Source organism: Scyliorhinus canicula, chromosome 2 (assembly GCF_902713615.1).
Source record: "Scyliorhinus canicula chromosome 2, sScyCan1.1, whole genome shotgun sequence".
NCBI lineage: Eukaryota > Metazoa > Chordata > Chondrichthyes > Carcharhiniformes > Scyliorhinidae > Scyliorhinus > Scyliorhinus canicula.
This window is the reverse complement of record NC_052147.1, coordinates 59129001-59144626: the sequence shown is the minus strand read 5'-3', so window position 1 is coordinate 59144626 and position 15626 is coordinate 59129001. Positions and strand designations below refer to the sequence as shown.

The window sequence follows — 15626 nt, the reverse complement described above, 5'->3', positions numbered from 1 at the left end:
ATGCTTTGTGGGTAACTTTTGGTGTAAGCAGGTTGGAACCATCTGAAGTTTGCCATTTAAATCAGCTTTTGGATTGTTCCCAGTCCAGGGTAATTGCTCAGAGGAAGTTTGTATTTCTGGGCAATTGCTGTGCAAACCTGGGAGCATCCAAAGGGGGTTCCCCAATGCATCTTTGGGGTACTCCCTAATACGATGCTGGGAAGCTTGGAAGTTATGGACCAATATCCAAATGAAAAAAAGAAACATGAATTATGACAAACGAGAAATTATTCGCATTTACAATTTTTTTTCTGGTCAATTAACTTCCCTAATTAAAACTTTATTTTGATCCATTCCTCAATGGATGACAAGTTATTTTGTACAACTTTACTATTTGAGAGTTCTTACGGTATTACAATACACTAACAAATGATCTGTTATGGTGTTCAGTAAGCTGAAGGTTCCAATAGTGCAGGAGTGTTATGCCTAGTGGCATTACCTGACACACATATTGGGAAGGAAGCCTGGGGTACATCAGAACTGGGATAGATGTCAGGGCCTCGCAATACTTGGCGCACTCAGTGCAAGAGTGAGGTTCAAGGAACATTGGTGAAAGGTCCTGTGCACATAGAGTGACATTCTGAGATTTGAGAGGATTTGAAACATTCAAGTGGGTATGTGTATAATGGTGGAGAATTATGATCTTGGTATTTCTGAGCGGAGGCCAGTTCACAAGCCAGGGTGAAGGGGTCCCGTAGTACTGGAGACTTTTCAGGTCTGGCAGTATAGCAGGTAGCAAGGTTTAACAGACTTGGGGTGGAAGACCCCGAGAAGCATAGGACCCAATGACTGGAATACTTTAGAACAAAGAATGCCATCACCCTCAGCTCATCTGTCAAGACCTCCTTCCTGTTCTTCTGTAACCTTCCTGTTCTTATGTAACCTCAAGTAATGTCCTTGTTGTTCACTTCTTAATGTATATTATCGGTTTCTTCAAATTAATGAACAATCACAGGCTAAGAGTACGCAGTCTCCAAATCCGCACTTGGCAGTGCAGATATTGGAAATTTATTGCACTTTCTTGACTTGTGGCAAAGAGCGAGAGAAAAGCGGGGCATAGAGAGCAGCAGTGAGAGCAAGACTTCACTTTGGGAATGAGTGAGCGTGGAGTGGAACATAAAGAGCAGCGTCAATGCAAGACTTCACTTCAGGAAAGAGCAAGAGGAGAGTGGGGCACAAAGAACAGCAATGAAGTGGCAACACGGTGGAACAGTGGTTAGCACTGCTGCCTCACAGTGCTAAGGACCCGGGTTCAATCCCAGCCCTGGGTCATACCCCCACAGTCCAAAAAGATGTACGGGTAGGTGAATTGGACACGCTAAATTGTCCCTCAAATTGTAAAAAAATGGGTATCTAAATTTATTTTTAAAAAGGGCAGTGATGAAAGCGAGACTTCATTTCAGGAAGGAGCAAACATGGAACATAAAGAATCAGAGTAGAATCAGAAAATCCTGACAGTGCAAGAGGCCATTCGGCCCATTGAGTCTGCACCAACCCTCTGAAAGAGTAATTCCACCAAGCTCACTCCCCCGCCCTATCCCACTAACCCATTTATCTAACTTACACACCTTTGGACATAAAGGGGCAATTTAGCACAGTAAATCTACCTAACCTGCAAATCTTTGGACTGAAGGAGGAAACCGGTGTATCTGGAGGAAACCCATGCCGGCACAGAGAGAAAGTACAAACTCCACACAGACAGTGACCCATGGCCGGAATTGAACCAAGGTCCTTGGCATGAGGCAGCATTGGAAACAATGCCTCCCAAGAGTTAGCTAAACTGTTTAGGAAAGAAAAATCAAGGTGTAACATCACAGAGAGACAGGGAAGTATTTCCGATTCATCTCATCTAAATGAGAGAATTTAAATTGTGGCAAGTAAAAGATAAAACTGAAATAATAGGACTATAAGCATAAGCAGGACTAGAGACATTCATTAAAATTTAATTAAGAACACAATTAATTAATTAATTAATTAATTGAAAAAACAAAAATATGGCGGAGCAAGTCATGTGTTGCAGCTTCAGTATGTGGGACTGGCGGACACTAGAGTGGTCCAAGGCAACCACGTCTGCAGTTAAGTGCCTATGGAGCGAGGAGCTTTGGTTCTGAGTCAATGAGCTGCAGCATGAGATACAGACATCGCGATGCATCAGGGTTGGGGTGGTGGGGGAGGGGGGGGGGCTTACCGGTGGACTGTTCCAGAAGACAGTTACACGCTTAGGCTAGGGCCTTCTTGTTTGGTCCATGGTCAGGGATGGTAGATGAAAACAGAGACTGGGTGGTGGATAAACGAAAGATGGCACCATGGCACAGGAAGTCATTCAAATGGAGGGAGTAAATAGGTGAAAAGTGATACTGAGGGGACAGTATAGTCAGGAGGATAGATACAGTTCTCTATGGCTGAGTGAAAGTCCAGAAGATCATGTTGCTTGCCTGGTGCCAGGGTTTGGGACATCTACTCAGGGTTGAGAATGAATCTGCAGCTGGTTGTTATGGTCCATGTGGGTACTAACACCATAGCTAGGGTCAAGATAGAAGTTCTGCTCAGGAGAGTATGAGCAACTAGGGGCTAAATTAAAAAGCAGAACCTCAGGGCTAATCATCTCTGGACGATTACCCGAGACAGGAGCAAATTGATGTAGGATAAATAGAATGCATGGCTCAAAGTTTGGTGTGGGAGAAATGAATTCTGATTCATGGGGAATTGACACCAGCACTGAGGAAATGGGAGCTGTAGCGTTGGATGGTCTTCAAATGAAACAGGCAGGATTCAGGGTTCTGGCGAGTCAAATAACTAAGATGGTAGAGAGGACTTTAAATAAAATAGTGAAAGTCAGGGAACACGTGATGGAAGATGTGGTGACTTAACGTGGAGGGACAAGACAAAAGGGCAAGTTAGTAATAAAAGTAATGATAATCCAAGGGTGACAGCAAGAGATAGTGTGTGCAAACAGCAGATAAGACCAGAGTTTGAAAAAAAAAATAGCAAAAAGACAGAACTAAAGGCTTTGTATCTGAATGCCTGAAGCACTCATAACAAAACATGAATGGTCAGCTCAAATAGAAATAAATACGTATGATGTATCAGAGACGTGGCTGCAAGACCAAGACTGAGACCTAAATACTCAAGGGTGCTCAAAATTTTGCAAGGACAGAAAGCTAGTAAAAGTTTGCAGGGTAACTCTGTTAATTAAGGATAACATTAGTATAATAGCGAGAGAAGACCTGAATTCTAAAGGCCAAGATGTTGAACCAGTTTGGGTAGAGATAAGAAAATACCAAAGTTAAGAAGTCACTTGCCGGAGTAGATTATAGGTCCCTTAACAGTAATTATGCTATAGGAAGGGGTAAACAGGAAGAAATAAATGGGGGTTTATAAGAAAGGCAAGATAATAACCATGGGTAATATTAAAAAACATAATCGATTGAACAAATCTGTATGGCAAAAGGTAGCTGCTAAATACTGATGTGAAGCTGCTGGCTAAGGTTTTGATGAGTGGTTGGACGATGTGTGCCAGAGGTGGTCTCTGAGGATCAGACTGGGTTTGTTAAGAGGCGATAGTTGTCAAACAACATCTGGAGGCTGTTGAATGTGGTCATGACTCTGTCAAGGGCTAAAGCGCCAGAAGTTATTATATCAATGTATGCGGAGAAGGCTTTTGACTGGGTAGAATAGAGGTACCTGGTTGAGATCTTGGTGCGGCTTGGGTTCATTTACAGCGGTTGCTGTTTGTCGTCCCCAAGCAAGTGAGAGTATGGGTACGATGTACTTGGGATATTTTAGGCTGTATAGGGGCACAAGACAGGTGAAGGAGTCCACCTGTGTGAGGGTGTGCATAAGGGCCCTGATGATGGCACCTCCCCCTCCCGTTTTGCCTGGGGAGGTACACTAACAGTCCCGTCTTGTGTCATCCCTCAAGATATGGAACCAGCTGAGGCAGCACTTTGGTGTAGTGAGTATGCCGGTAGGGGAAGGGGTAGAGTGGGCAAGGGAACTGTTTGTAGAGGCGAGGTTCGCAAGGCTAGAGAAGTTGCAGGGGAAGTTCCAGTTGCCAAGCGGGAGTGAATTTAAGTACATGGAGGTCCGGGATTTTGTTCAGAAGGAGCTTCCCTCGTCCTCAATTGCCAAAGTATACGCTATTGGATAAATTGCTAACTCATGATGAGCTGGGGAAAGGGAGGATTGCAGACATTTACGGGTGGTTCTTGGAAACGGAGAAGGCGCCGGCGGAGGAGATGAGACGGAAATGGGAGGAAGAATTGAGGAGAGTGCTTTTGGGGGATTGTTGGGGGGGGGGGGGGGGGGGGGGGGGGGGGGAAAGAGAGAAGAAGAGGGCTGCAGTGAACTTATGCACCAGATAAATTTGGCATCATCCTGTGTCAGGATGAGCTGTATACAGTTTAAGTTGGTGCACAGGGCCCATATGACTCGGCCTCGTAGGAGTGGGTTTTTTCCTGAGGTTGAAGACATGTGTGGGAGGTGCGGGAGGGGTCCTACAAATCATGTTCATGTGTTTTGGGCATGCCCAAAGTTTGGGAGATTCCGGGCATCGATTTAAGAGATCCTGTCAGAAATTGCGGGGTGAAGATGATGCCGTTCCCTTTGGTGGCGATTTTCTGTGTTTTGGACCTGGCAAAGCTGCTAGTGGGAGAGGGAGCCGATGCCATGGCCTTTGCCTCCCATTGCCTGGCAATGAATCTAACTGGGTTGGAGGCCGTCCATGTCACCGAAGGTTTCGGCACGGTTAGGGGATTTGACAGAATTTCTACAATTGGAGAAGATCAAGTTCTCTCTCAGAGGGACAGAAGAGGGGCTCTATGTAAAATGGAGGCTCTGTCCGTCTCTATTTGAGGATCTATTTGTCACTAGCGGGTAGGTTGGGGTGGGTCTGTTAGGAAGGGGATGTTGGGGTAGTTTAGGGGAGAAAAAGGGGAAAATGATAAACTGTTTGAAACTTGATATTTGTTTGATTGTTTGTGTTATTCATTGTGTCTGGAATAAAATATACATTTTAAAAAAAGAATGCTGCGAGACAAAAAGCAGGTAATTACAGGCCAGTTAGCGTAACATCTGTCATCTGGAAAATGATGTAATCTATTATTTTGGAAGTTACAGCAGGGCACATGGAAAATCTTAGTGCAATCAGGCAGAGTCAACAGGGTTTAATGAAAAGATAAATACTGTTTGACTAATTTATTAGAGTTCTGTCAGGAAGTTACACACAACATGGATAAATGGGAACCAGAAAATGTGGCAAACTTTGATTTCCAAAAGGCATTTGACAAGGTGCCACATTAAATGTTGCTACATAAAACAAGAGTTCATGGCATGGGTATAACATATTAGCATGGCTAGAGGATTGGATAGTGAACAAGCAGAGAATAGGCTGTATCTAGTGGAGTACCACATGGATCAATGCTCGGGCCTTTGCTATCTTCAGTCTACATAAATCGTGATGAATGTAGGAATTTCATATATAAAATATATATATTGTTTTTTTTGTATCTGGTGCAGTTATTGTTTAATGCCTGGGCGTCTCTGTATCTGCTGCAGTAATGTTTTACAAAATCCTGGTTTAAAAGGAAAGCAGACACTGCTTACAGAAGGCATCGTAAAAAGGAGATCCTTATTTCAAACCATGTTTACATGTAAAAAGGACAGGCCTAATGGATTTGTGTTATGATTTCTGGGTAGATAATTAAAGACATTGGGCGAGATACTCCGCTTGCCGACGCCAAAATCGTGATACGCAATTGGGCGGAGAATAGCTTCCGACGCTGAAATCGGTATAGGCGCCGGTTTGACGCCAAATCAAGATGCTCCGGCACCCCGAAAATGGTGTAAATGCGTCGGTCAACGCACGGGGTGAAGGTACAGTGGGCAGATCATTAGCGGGTCTGACACCCGATGCTCCAGGGTCTCCGCGATTCACCGCCTCCGATGGGCCGATTTCCCGAACGGCTTGGTTCACTTGTTGCATTAAAAATAGTGAACCTGGCGCCCTGGCTGCTGAGAGAGAGAGAGAGAGAGAGGAGGTAGGAAATGGCATTGAGTGAGGGTTGCTGGCTCGGACACCGGCCATGCTGGCTGCAGTGGGCTCCAGCCAGGGCTGGAGGGAGAGGGAGAGTGGGCCAAGCAGCTGGGGTGCCCCCCACGGGACTGGGGTGCGCCCAGGCACTGACTGCCATCTTGCTGAACACCCATCCCGGCCCCTGGTTCTACACAGAGGCACCGACCGTATGGGTGCGCCCACCACCGCACCCCCGCCACATCGTGCCCCCCAACCCCACCCAGAACACCCCATCCAACCGGCAGCCACCCACCAGGGGACCACCCAGGGCCACACCCAATGCAGCCCCAGTGAGGGCAGTGCCAGCCAAGGGTGCGCTTGGCAGAAGGGACGGGCGCCAGGACTGGGGGCACCACCAGGGCCAGAGACAGACAAGGCAGGGGTGGGGCAGGAGAACATGCGTGGGCAGGGCCCACCGTGCCAAACGGGGCCATGTAGACCATGGTACCTGGATCCACGCTGGACTATGCACCATGCTAACATGTTGGCCTTGCACCCCCTCCAGACAATGACAAAGGGAATTCGGACACCAACCTGCAATGCAGGCCGCTGTGGTGATGGCTGCAGCCCAACAGATACTCGCGTGGCTGCAGGGTGAAGGCTGCTCAGAGAGGGGGGGCCGGGAGGTGGTAGCATACAGGCTGGAGGTCCAACCACCCAACAGGCTGGAGGGCCAACCACCCAACAGGCTGAGGAAGAGGTGCCATGGAGGCACCGCATGAGGCCCCACGTAACCAGCACCGCATCCCGTTCAAGGACCTGCCGGACCAGACACGCAGACAGAGACTGCGGATGAGCATAGGGATTATGCGACACACTTGCCAGATGATGGCACCACAGGGGTATGGGGGAGGACACCCACTCCCGGTGACTGTTAAGAACATAAGAATTAGGAGCAGGCCATGTTGCCCCTCAAGCCTGCTTCGCCATTCAATGAGATCATGGCTGATCTTTTGTGGACTCAGCTCCACTTTCCGGCCCGAACACCATAACCCTGAATCCCTTTATTCTTCAAAAAACTATCTATTTTATCTTAAAACAATTAATGAAGGAGCCTCTACTGCTTCACTGGGCAAGGAATTCCATAAATTCACAACCCTTTGGGTGAATAAGTTCCTCCTAAACTCAGTCCTAAATCTACTTCCCCTTATTTTGAGGCTATGCACCCTATTTCTGCTTTCACCCGCCAGTGGAAACAACCTGCCCGCATCTATCCTATCTATTCCCTTCATAATTTTATATGTTTCTATAAGATCCCCCCTCATCCTTCTAAATTCCAACGTGTAAAGTCCCTATCTAAACCTCTCCTCGTAATGCAACCCCTTCCACTCTGGGATTAACCTAGTGAATCTCCTCTGCACACCCTCCAGTGCCAGTACGTCCTTTCTCAGGTAAGGAGACCAAAACTGAACACAATACTCCAGGTGTCGCCTCACTAACACCTTATACAATTGCAGCATAACCTCCCTAGTCTTGAACTCCATGCCTCTCGCAATGAAGGACAAAATTCGATTTGCCTTCTTAATCACCTGTTGCACCTGTAAACCAACTTTTTGCGACTCATGTACTAGCACACCCAGGTCTCTCTGCACAGCAGCATGTTTTAATATTTTGCCATTTAAATAATAATCCCTTTTGCTGTTATTCCTACCAAAATGGATAACCTCACATTTGTCAACATTGTATTCCATCTGCCAGACCCTAGCCCATTCACTTAACCTATCCAAATCCCTCTGCAGACTTCCAGTATCCTCTGCACTTTTTGCTTTATCACTCATCTTCGAGTCATCTGCAAACTTGGGACACATTGCCCTTGCTCCCCAACTCCAAATCATCTATGTAAATTGTGAACAATTGTGGGCCCAACACTGATCCCTGAGGGACACCACTAGCTACTGATTGCCAACCAGAGAAACACCCATTAATCCCAACTCTTTGCTTTCCATTAATTAACCAATCCTCTATCAATGCTACTACTTTACCCTTAAAGCCATGCATCTTTATCTTATGCAACAACCTTTTGTGTGGCACCTTGCCAAAGGCTTTCTGGAAATCCAGATATACCACATTCATTGGCTCTCTGTTGTCTACCGCACTGGCAATGTCCTCAAAAAATTCCACTAAATTAGTTGGGCACGACCTGCCCTTTATGAATCCATCTGCGTCTGCCCAATGGGACAATTTCCATCCAGATGCCTCGCTATTTCTTCCTTGATGATAGATTCCAGCATCTTCCCTACTACCGAAGTTAAGCTCACTGGCCTATAATTACCCGCTTTCTGCCTACCTCCTTTTTTAAACAGTGGTGTCACGTTTGCTAATTTTCAATCCGCCGGGACCACCCCAGAGTCTAGTGAATTTTGGTAAATTATCACTAGTGCATTTGCAATTTGCCTAGCCATCTCTTTCAGCACTCTGGGATGCATTCCATCAGGGCCAGGAGACTTGTCTACCTTTAGTCCCATTAGCTTGCCCATCACTACCTCCTTTGTGATAACAATCATCTCAAGGTCCTCACCTGTCATAGCCTCATTTCTATCAGTCACTGGTATGTTATTGTGCCTTCCACTGTGAAGACCGACCCAAAAAACCTGTTCAGTTCCTCAGCTATTTCCTCATCTCCCATTATTAAGTCTCCCTTCTCATACCTTAGCCACTCTTAAGGAGACAGTCGCCCTGAACGTTTATGCGACAGGGTCCTTCCAGGCACCGAGTGGGGACCTGTCCGTGATCTCGCAGGCTCAGCGCACGGGTACATCCGCGCCATCACGGACGCCCTATATGCCCAAGTGGACCAGTACATCCATTTCCATGTGGACTGAGTCCACCAGGATGTCTGGGCAGTGGGGTTCGTTGCCGTCGCTTGGATGCCCCAGGTCCAGGGGGTGATCGACGGAATGCATGATGCCCTACGGGCACTGGCAGATAACAAGCCGCTCTACACCAATCGATAGGGGTTTCACTCCATGAACATACAGCTGGTCTGCTATCAACAAATGAGAATTATTCACGTCTGTGCCCGATACCCAGGCAGTGTGCATGACTCGTTCATCCTGACACACTCGGTGATCCCGGACGTTCGATCCCCCCCCCCCCCCCCCCCCGGCTGCAGAGTTGGCTGCTGGGCGACAGGGGTTACCCGCGGCGATCGTGGCTAATGACCCCTATCTGGAGGCCACAGACCGATGCGGAGACCCAATCCAATGATGCCTTTACAGCAACTAGGGATGTGGTCGAGCATGCTCAAAATGCACTTCTGCCGCCTGGACCGTTATGGAGGGGTCCTCCAGTATGAGGCTGAGGGGGTCGCCCACATCATGATGGCCTTCTGCATACTCAACATTATAGCACAGCACAGGGGCAATGTGTTGAAGGGGCAGGCCTCATCTGACTAGGAGGATAAGGACATGGGACCCAGGCAGGCACGGGAGGCTGCACAACTCCATCGCCAGGGCCAGCGCGCACAGGACGCCCTGATTGCGACACTGTTCACCAACTTTGGGGGGGGGGGGGGAGGTGCTGGCCAAGGTCACGCACAGCACAACCCACACCCCTCATCCCCTACACCACCGACTGGGCCACCTCCCTCGGGGACTGGGATGCGTCCAGTGCCCTCTGCTCGGGCATGGTGAGGGGCCGCAGGTCTGGCGATCCCCCTCCGGTCTTCTCCCGCTCCCTGCGGTTGTGCACGACCTCCACCTTGGGGGGGGGGGGGGGGGGGGGGGGGGGCGCAAACACAAACAATGACACAGTTAGACGTTCCGACGCATGCAACCCAGGGTTTGGGTAGCTGATGGCGTCAGTGGCCAGGGCACCCGCCCATTGCGGCTGGCATGGGTGCTGGCACATGGGGCAGGGTGGGGTTAGTGCCAGGGGCACAGTGCTGCCTACGCACTCTGGCTGCCCTGAAGAGGTTGTCCAATTTCTTCCGGCACTGCATGCCAGTCCGGACGACGTTGCCCATGGCGCTGACCGCATCTGCTACCTGCGCCCAGGCGCGGCAAACTGTGGCGCCTGATGGCCTTCCGGTTCCATGTAAAAGGGCGGCGGATTGGCCAGGTCCGTGATTGGCACACATGAAGCTCACATCCCACAGCTGCACTTAAACGATCCATCCCCACACACACCATCCCAATTAACAACATGGCTGGAAGGAAAGCAGCACCATGGTTCAGGGACGCTGAGCTGGAGACCCTCCTGGACGCCGTGGAGGAGAGCAAGTTGTGGGGGTGAGACCCATGTAGACAGGCACCTCATATGCAAATTCCACACGGACAGTGACCTGGGGTTGGAATCGAACCCAGGTTCTCACTGTAGTGAGGCAGCAATGCTAACCACTGTGTCACCATGCCACCCTTCTAATCACTGCATTTAATATCTGCCTTTATTCTTTTGATCTAAGGAAGCATTGTGTTGGACAGGAGCTAATCTTAAAGTTTTGGTTATAGGAGTGGTAGGTCAAGTTTGACTAATTAATTGGACTTCTTTGAGGAAATGAATGAGCTAATAGATACAAGAGATATAGTAGATACCATTTATCTACATTTTAGCAAGGTATTTTACTCTATCCCACATAATAGGCTAGGATTTAAATGAATGTGATCGGTGGAAATGCATTAAAGTAGATTAACAATTGGTTGTCTACCAATGAAGTGTCATGCATGGGCAGGTACACAATTGCTAGCTGGTTTACCATTGAAATATCAGATTGCTCAGTGTTGGAACTGTTGTGGTTTATAATTTTTTATCAATTATTCAGAGTAAGGAATCATATCTAAAGTTGTCAAATTTGCAGACAAATTTAAAGTGGGAGCAGTGGCAAAATAATGTTCAATGTACATGAATTCACAATGATCTTGACAAGAACGATCATTGAGTGGAGAAATGGCAGTGTAATTTAATATAGGGAAAAGCAAATTGAGATGTGTGTACAGTTCTGGACGCCACACTAAGGATGTGAACACATTGGAGTACAGAAGAGGTTCACAAGAACGGTTCTTATGAGGATAGATTGGAGTTTTTAAAGAACGGTTCTCCTTGGAGAGGAGAGATTTGATAGAATTGTTCAAAATCATGAAGCAGGACAGAGTAGATAGGGAGAAACTGTTCCCGCTCGTAAAAGGATCAAGAATTAGAGGGCACATATTTAAAGTGATTTGCAATGAAGCAAACGTGATGTGAGAAAGAGCTTTTTCACACAATGAGTGATTCGGATCTGGAGGTGTGGTGGTGCAGGTTCAGTGAAGGCATTTAAGAGGGCATCAGACGATTACTTTTTTTTTTAAACAAACAATTTTATTGAGGTATTTTAGGCATATAGAAAAAGTGACGTTGTACAGTACGAAAAAAAGGAAGTCAAGACACAAATTACAAAATAAACATAGTGCAAACCACGGCTCTGTTCACGCACGGACCTGCCTCAATATCCCGCTACTGTACTCTAGCCCCCCCCCCCACCCCGACGCTTACTCCTCTGCGAAGAAGTCAATAAATGACTGCCACCTTCGGGCGAACTCTAGTAGCGAACCTCTCAAGGCGAACTTGACTTTCTCGAGGCCAAGAAAACTCGCCATATCCGATAGCCATACCTCAGCCCTCGGGGGCATCGAGTCCCTCCATGATCACACTATTCGTCACTGGGCGACCAGGGAAGCAAAGGCTCGAACGTCGGCCTCTCTCTCTTCCTGGACTCCCGGGTCCTCCGAAACCCCAAAGATTGCCACCTCCGAGCTCATTACACCCCAGTTTTCAATACCCAGGACATGACATCTTCGAATCCCTGCCAATACCTTGAGTTTAGGGCACGACCAGAACATGTGTACATGGTTAGCCGACCCTCCGGCGCATCTAGCACACTTGTCCTCCAGCCCGTAGAATCTGCTCACCCGGGCCACCGTCATGTGGGCCCGGTGCATGACCTTAAACTGGATCAGGCTGAGCCTGGCGCATGTTGCAATCGTGTTTACTCTGCTCAGGGCTTCTGCCCAAATACCGTCCTCCAGCTCCCCCACGAGCTCCTCCTCCCACTTAAGCTTCAGGTCCTCTGTCTGCATATCCCCAGCTCTCATTAGCTCCTTGTAGACGTCTGAAACTCTACCCTCTCCCACCTCTCCCCTAGAAACTACCCTGTCCTGCCTCCCCTTCGGTGGGAGACGTGGGAAAGAGGGCACCAGTCTGCGTACAAAATCCCTCACCTGCAAGTATCTAAAGTCGTTCCCTCTCGCCAGCCCAAACTTCTCCTCCAGCGCCCTCATGCTCGGAAAGGTCCCTTCCAGGAACAGATCTCCCATCCTCACAATCCCCGCCCTCCTCCACAGTCGATACCCCCCGTCCATGTTCCCCGGGGCAAATTGGTGGTTGCCGCAGATTGGGGTCCACATCGATGCTCTTACCTCCCCTACATGCCTCCTCCACTGGCCCCAGATCCGAAGAGCCGCCACCACTATCGGGCTGGTGGAGTACCGTGCCGGCGGAAGCGGCAGAGGCGCCGTGACCAGGGCTGCTAAGCTAGTGCCCCTGCACGAAGCAGCCTCCATCCACTCCAAAACCAACCCCGCACCCACCATCCATTTCCTTATCATCGCTATGTTGGCCGCCCAGTAATAGTTGCTGAAGTTTGGAAACGCCAGCCCCCCTTCTTCTCTGCTCCTTCCAAGCATCACCCTCTTCACCCGCGGGAACTTCCCTGCCCATACAAATCCCAGAATAATTTTATTCAGCCTCTTAAAGAAGGATCGCGGGATAAAGATGGGGAGACACTGAAAAACAAACAAGAACCGCGAGAGAATCGTCATCTTAACAGTCTGCATCCTCCCCGCCAATGACAGCGGGAGCGCATCCCACCTCCGGACCTCCTCCCTCACTCGTTCCACCAGTCGGGACAGGTTGAGCTCATGCAACCTGCCCCAGTCCCGTGCCACCTGAATCCCCAAATATCGGAAACTCCCCTCCACGAGCCTGAACGGCAACCCCTTCAGCCTACTCTCCTGCCCCCTCGCCTGAATTACAAACAACTCGCTCTTAGCCATGTTCAGTTTGTATCTAGAGAACCGGCCAAATTCCTCAGGGTTGCCATAATACTGTCCATCCCCACCATTGGGTCCGATACATATAACAGCAGATCATCAGCGTATAACGAGACTCTATGTCCCACTCCCCCCCTGGACCAGCCCTTTCCAGCCCCTAGAAGCTCTCAGTGCAACTGCCAGCGGCTCTATGGCCAGCGCAAACAGCAGTGGGGAGAGAGGGCAACCCTCTAAAGTAGTCCGATGTCGTCCTTACACTCGCCTCCGGGGCCTGATACAATAACCTAACCCAGTCGATGAACCCCGCCCCGAACCCGAACCGCAGAAAATCCCACTCGACCCGGTCAAAAGCCTTTTCAGCATCCATGGCTACCACTATCTCTACCTCCCTACTCTCCAGGGGCATCATAATCACGTTGAGCAGTCTTCTTATGTTGGCCACCAGCTGCCTCCCCTTTACAAACCCGGTTTGATCCTCCACAATAACATCCGGTACACAGTCCTCAATTCTAGTCGCCAAAATCTTGGCCAGTAACTTGGCATCTACGTTGATCAAGGAGATCGGCCTGTATGACCCACAGGCCTCTGGGTCCTTATCCCGTTTCAGAATGAGCGAGATGGTGGCCTGCGACATCGTCGGGTGTAAACTCCCCCTGTCTCTTGCCTCGTTAAAGACCCTGACCAGCACTGGCCCCACTAACCCGGCAAATTTTTTGTAAAACTCCACCGGATACCCGTCCGGCCCCAGGACTTTACCCGACTGCATGACCTTCAGGCCCCCCAATACGTTTTCGATCCTGACCAGAGCCCCCAGTCCGTCCACCAACCCTGTCCGCACTCTTGGGAAGGTCAATACGTCCAGAAATCGCCTCATTATCCCCGGTCGGTTCCAAAGTGTACAGCTTCCTATAAAAGTCCCTAAAGACCTTGTTCAGCCCTACTGGATCACCCACTAGATTACCTTCCCCATCCACTACCCTCCCTATTTCCCTAGCTGCGTCCCTCTTCCTCAGTTGCTGTGCAATCATTCTACTGGCCTTCTCCCCATGCTCATAAATCGCACCTTTTAGCTTTCTAAGCTGCTCTACAGCCTTGCCTGTAGTCAGCACCCCAAACTCGGACTGCAGCCTCTGTCGTTTCCTGAGTAACTCTGGTTTCGGGGATTCCGCGTAACTCCTGTCCGTCCGTAGAATTTCCTTAATCAGTCGGTCCGTCTCTGCCCTATCCGTCCTGTCCCTGTACGCCTGGATTGAAATCAGCTCCCCTCTCACCACTGCATTCGGTGCCTCCCAGAGCATCGCTGCCGAGACTTCTCCAGTATCGTTCACCTGCAGGTAATTCTGCATGCATTTCCTCAGCCTCTCACACCGCCTCGTCCGCGAGTAGTCCAACCTCCATGGTGGGTGCCGAAAGCTGTCCTTACAAAACTGCAGGTCTACCCAATGCGGAGCATGGTCCGATATGGCAATTGCCAAATATTCTGCTCCCACCATTCCGGCCAGCAGGTCCCTACAGACCACAAAGTAGTCAATTCGGGAATACACCTGGTGGACGTGGGAGTAATACGAGAACTCCCTCGCCATCGGCCGACTAAATCTCCACGGATCTGCTCCCCCCATTTACTCCATGCCATCGCTGGCAACCTGCCCGTTCTTGAGCATGACCAGTCCAGGCTCAGGTCCAGGACTGTATTAAAGTACCCGCCCATGATCAACTTACGCGAGTCCAAGTCGGGGATCTTCCCTAGCATCCGCCTAATAAAATCCACATCGTCCCAATTAGGGGAATACACACTGACCAGGACTACTCTCACACCTTTTGAGCCTACCCCTCACCATAACGAACTTGCCACCCCCATCCACGACAGTGCCCTCCACCTCAAATTGTACCCTTTTATTAATCAGGATCGCAACCCCCGTCGTCTTAGAATCAAGCCCCGAATGAAAGACCTGACTGACACAGCCCTTCCTTAACCTAACCTGGTCTGCCAGTTTCAGGTGAGTCTCCTGCAACAAGACTATGTTCGCCTTCAGAACCCGCAGATGTGCAAACACATGCGCCTTGTTCACTGGCCCGTTTAACCCTCTAATATTCCAGGTGATCAGCCTGGTTGGGGCGCATTCCCCCCCCCCCCCCACCACTTGCAAATCAGCCATCCCCTTTCCCATGGCCATCCCCCCAGCCATGTGTCGCGCTTCAGCTGGCCCGCCTCCTGGCCAGCTCCACCCATGACCTCCTCAATGTTACCGTGCCCAGTTTCCATCCCCGTCAGCAGAACAACAACCCCCCCCCCCAACACCCCCCCTAGCAACACCATCCTATCACCTAACCCCTGCTCTAATCTAACTACATGGACACCCCCCACCTCGGCTTCCGTTGACTAGCTGCACTCAGCTAGCCTGGGGCTGCATCAGATGATTACTTGAATAGAAACAATGTGCAGGTGTATGGGGAAAAGTCAGGGTAATGGCACTAACTCACAATACTCA

At 49.5% G+C, this 15626-nt stretch overlaps 1 protein-coding gene across 4 annotated transcripts in view; it reads right to left on the bottom strand.

Moving 5' to 3' along the window:
• Nucleotides 1–15626, bottom strand: part of samd4a (sterile alpha motif domain containing 4A) — a 237761-nt gene that overhangs the window by 19938 nt on the left and 202197 nt on the right. The window lies entirely within an intron of this gene.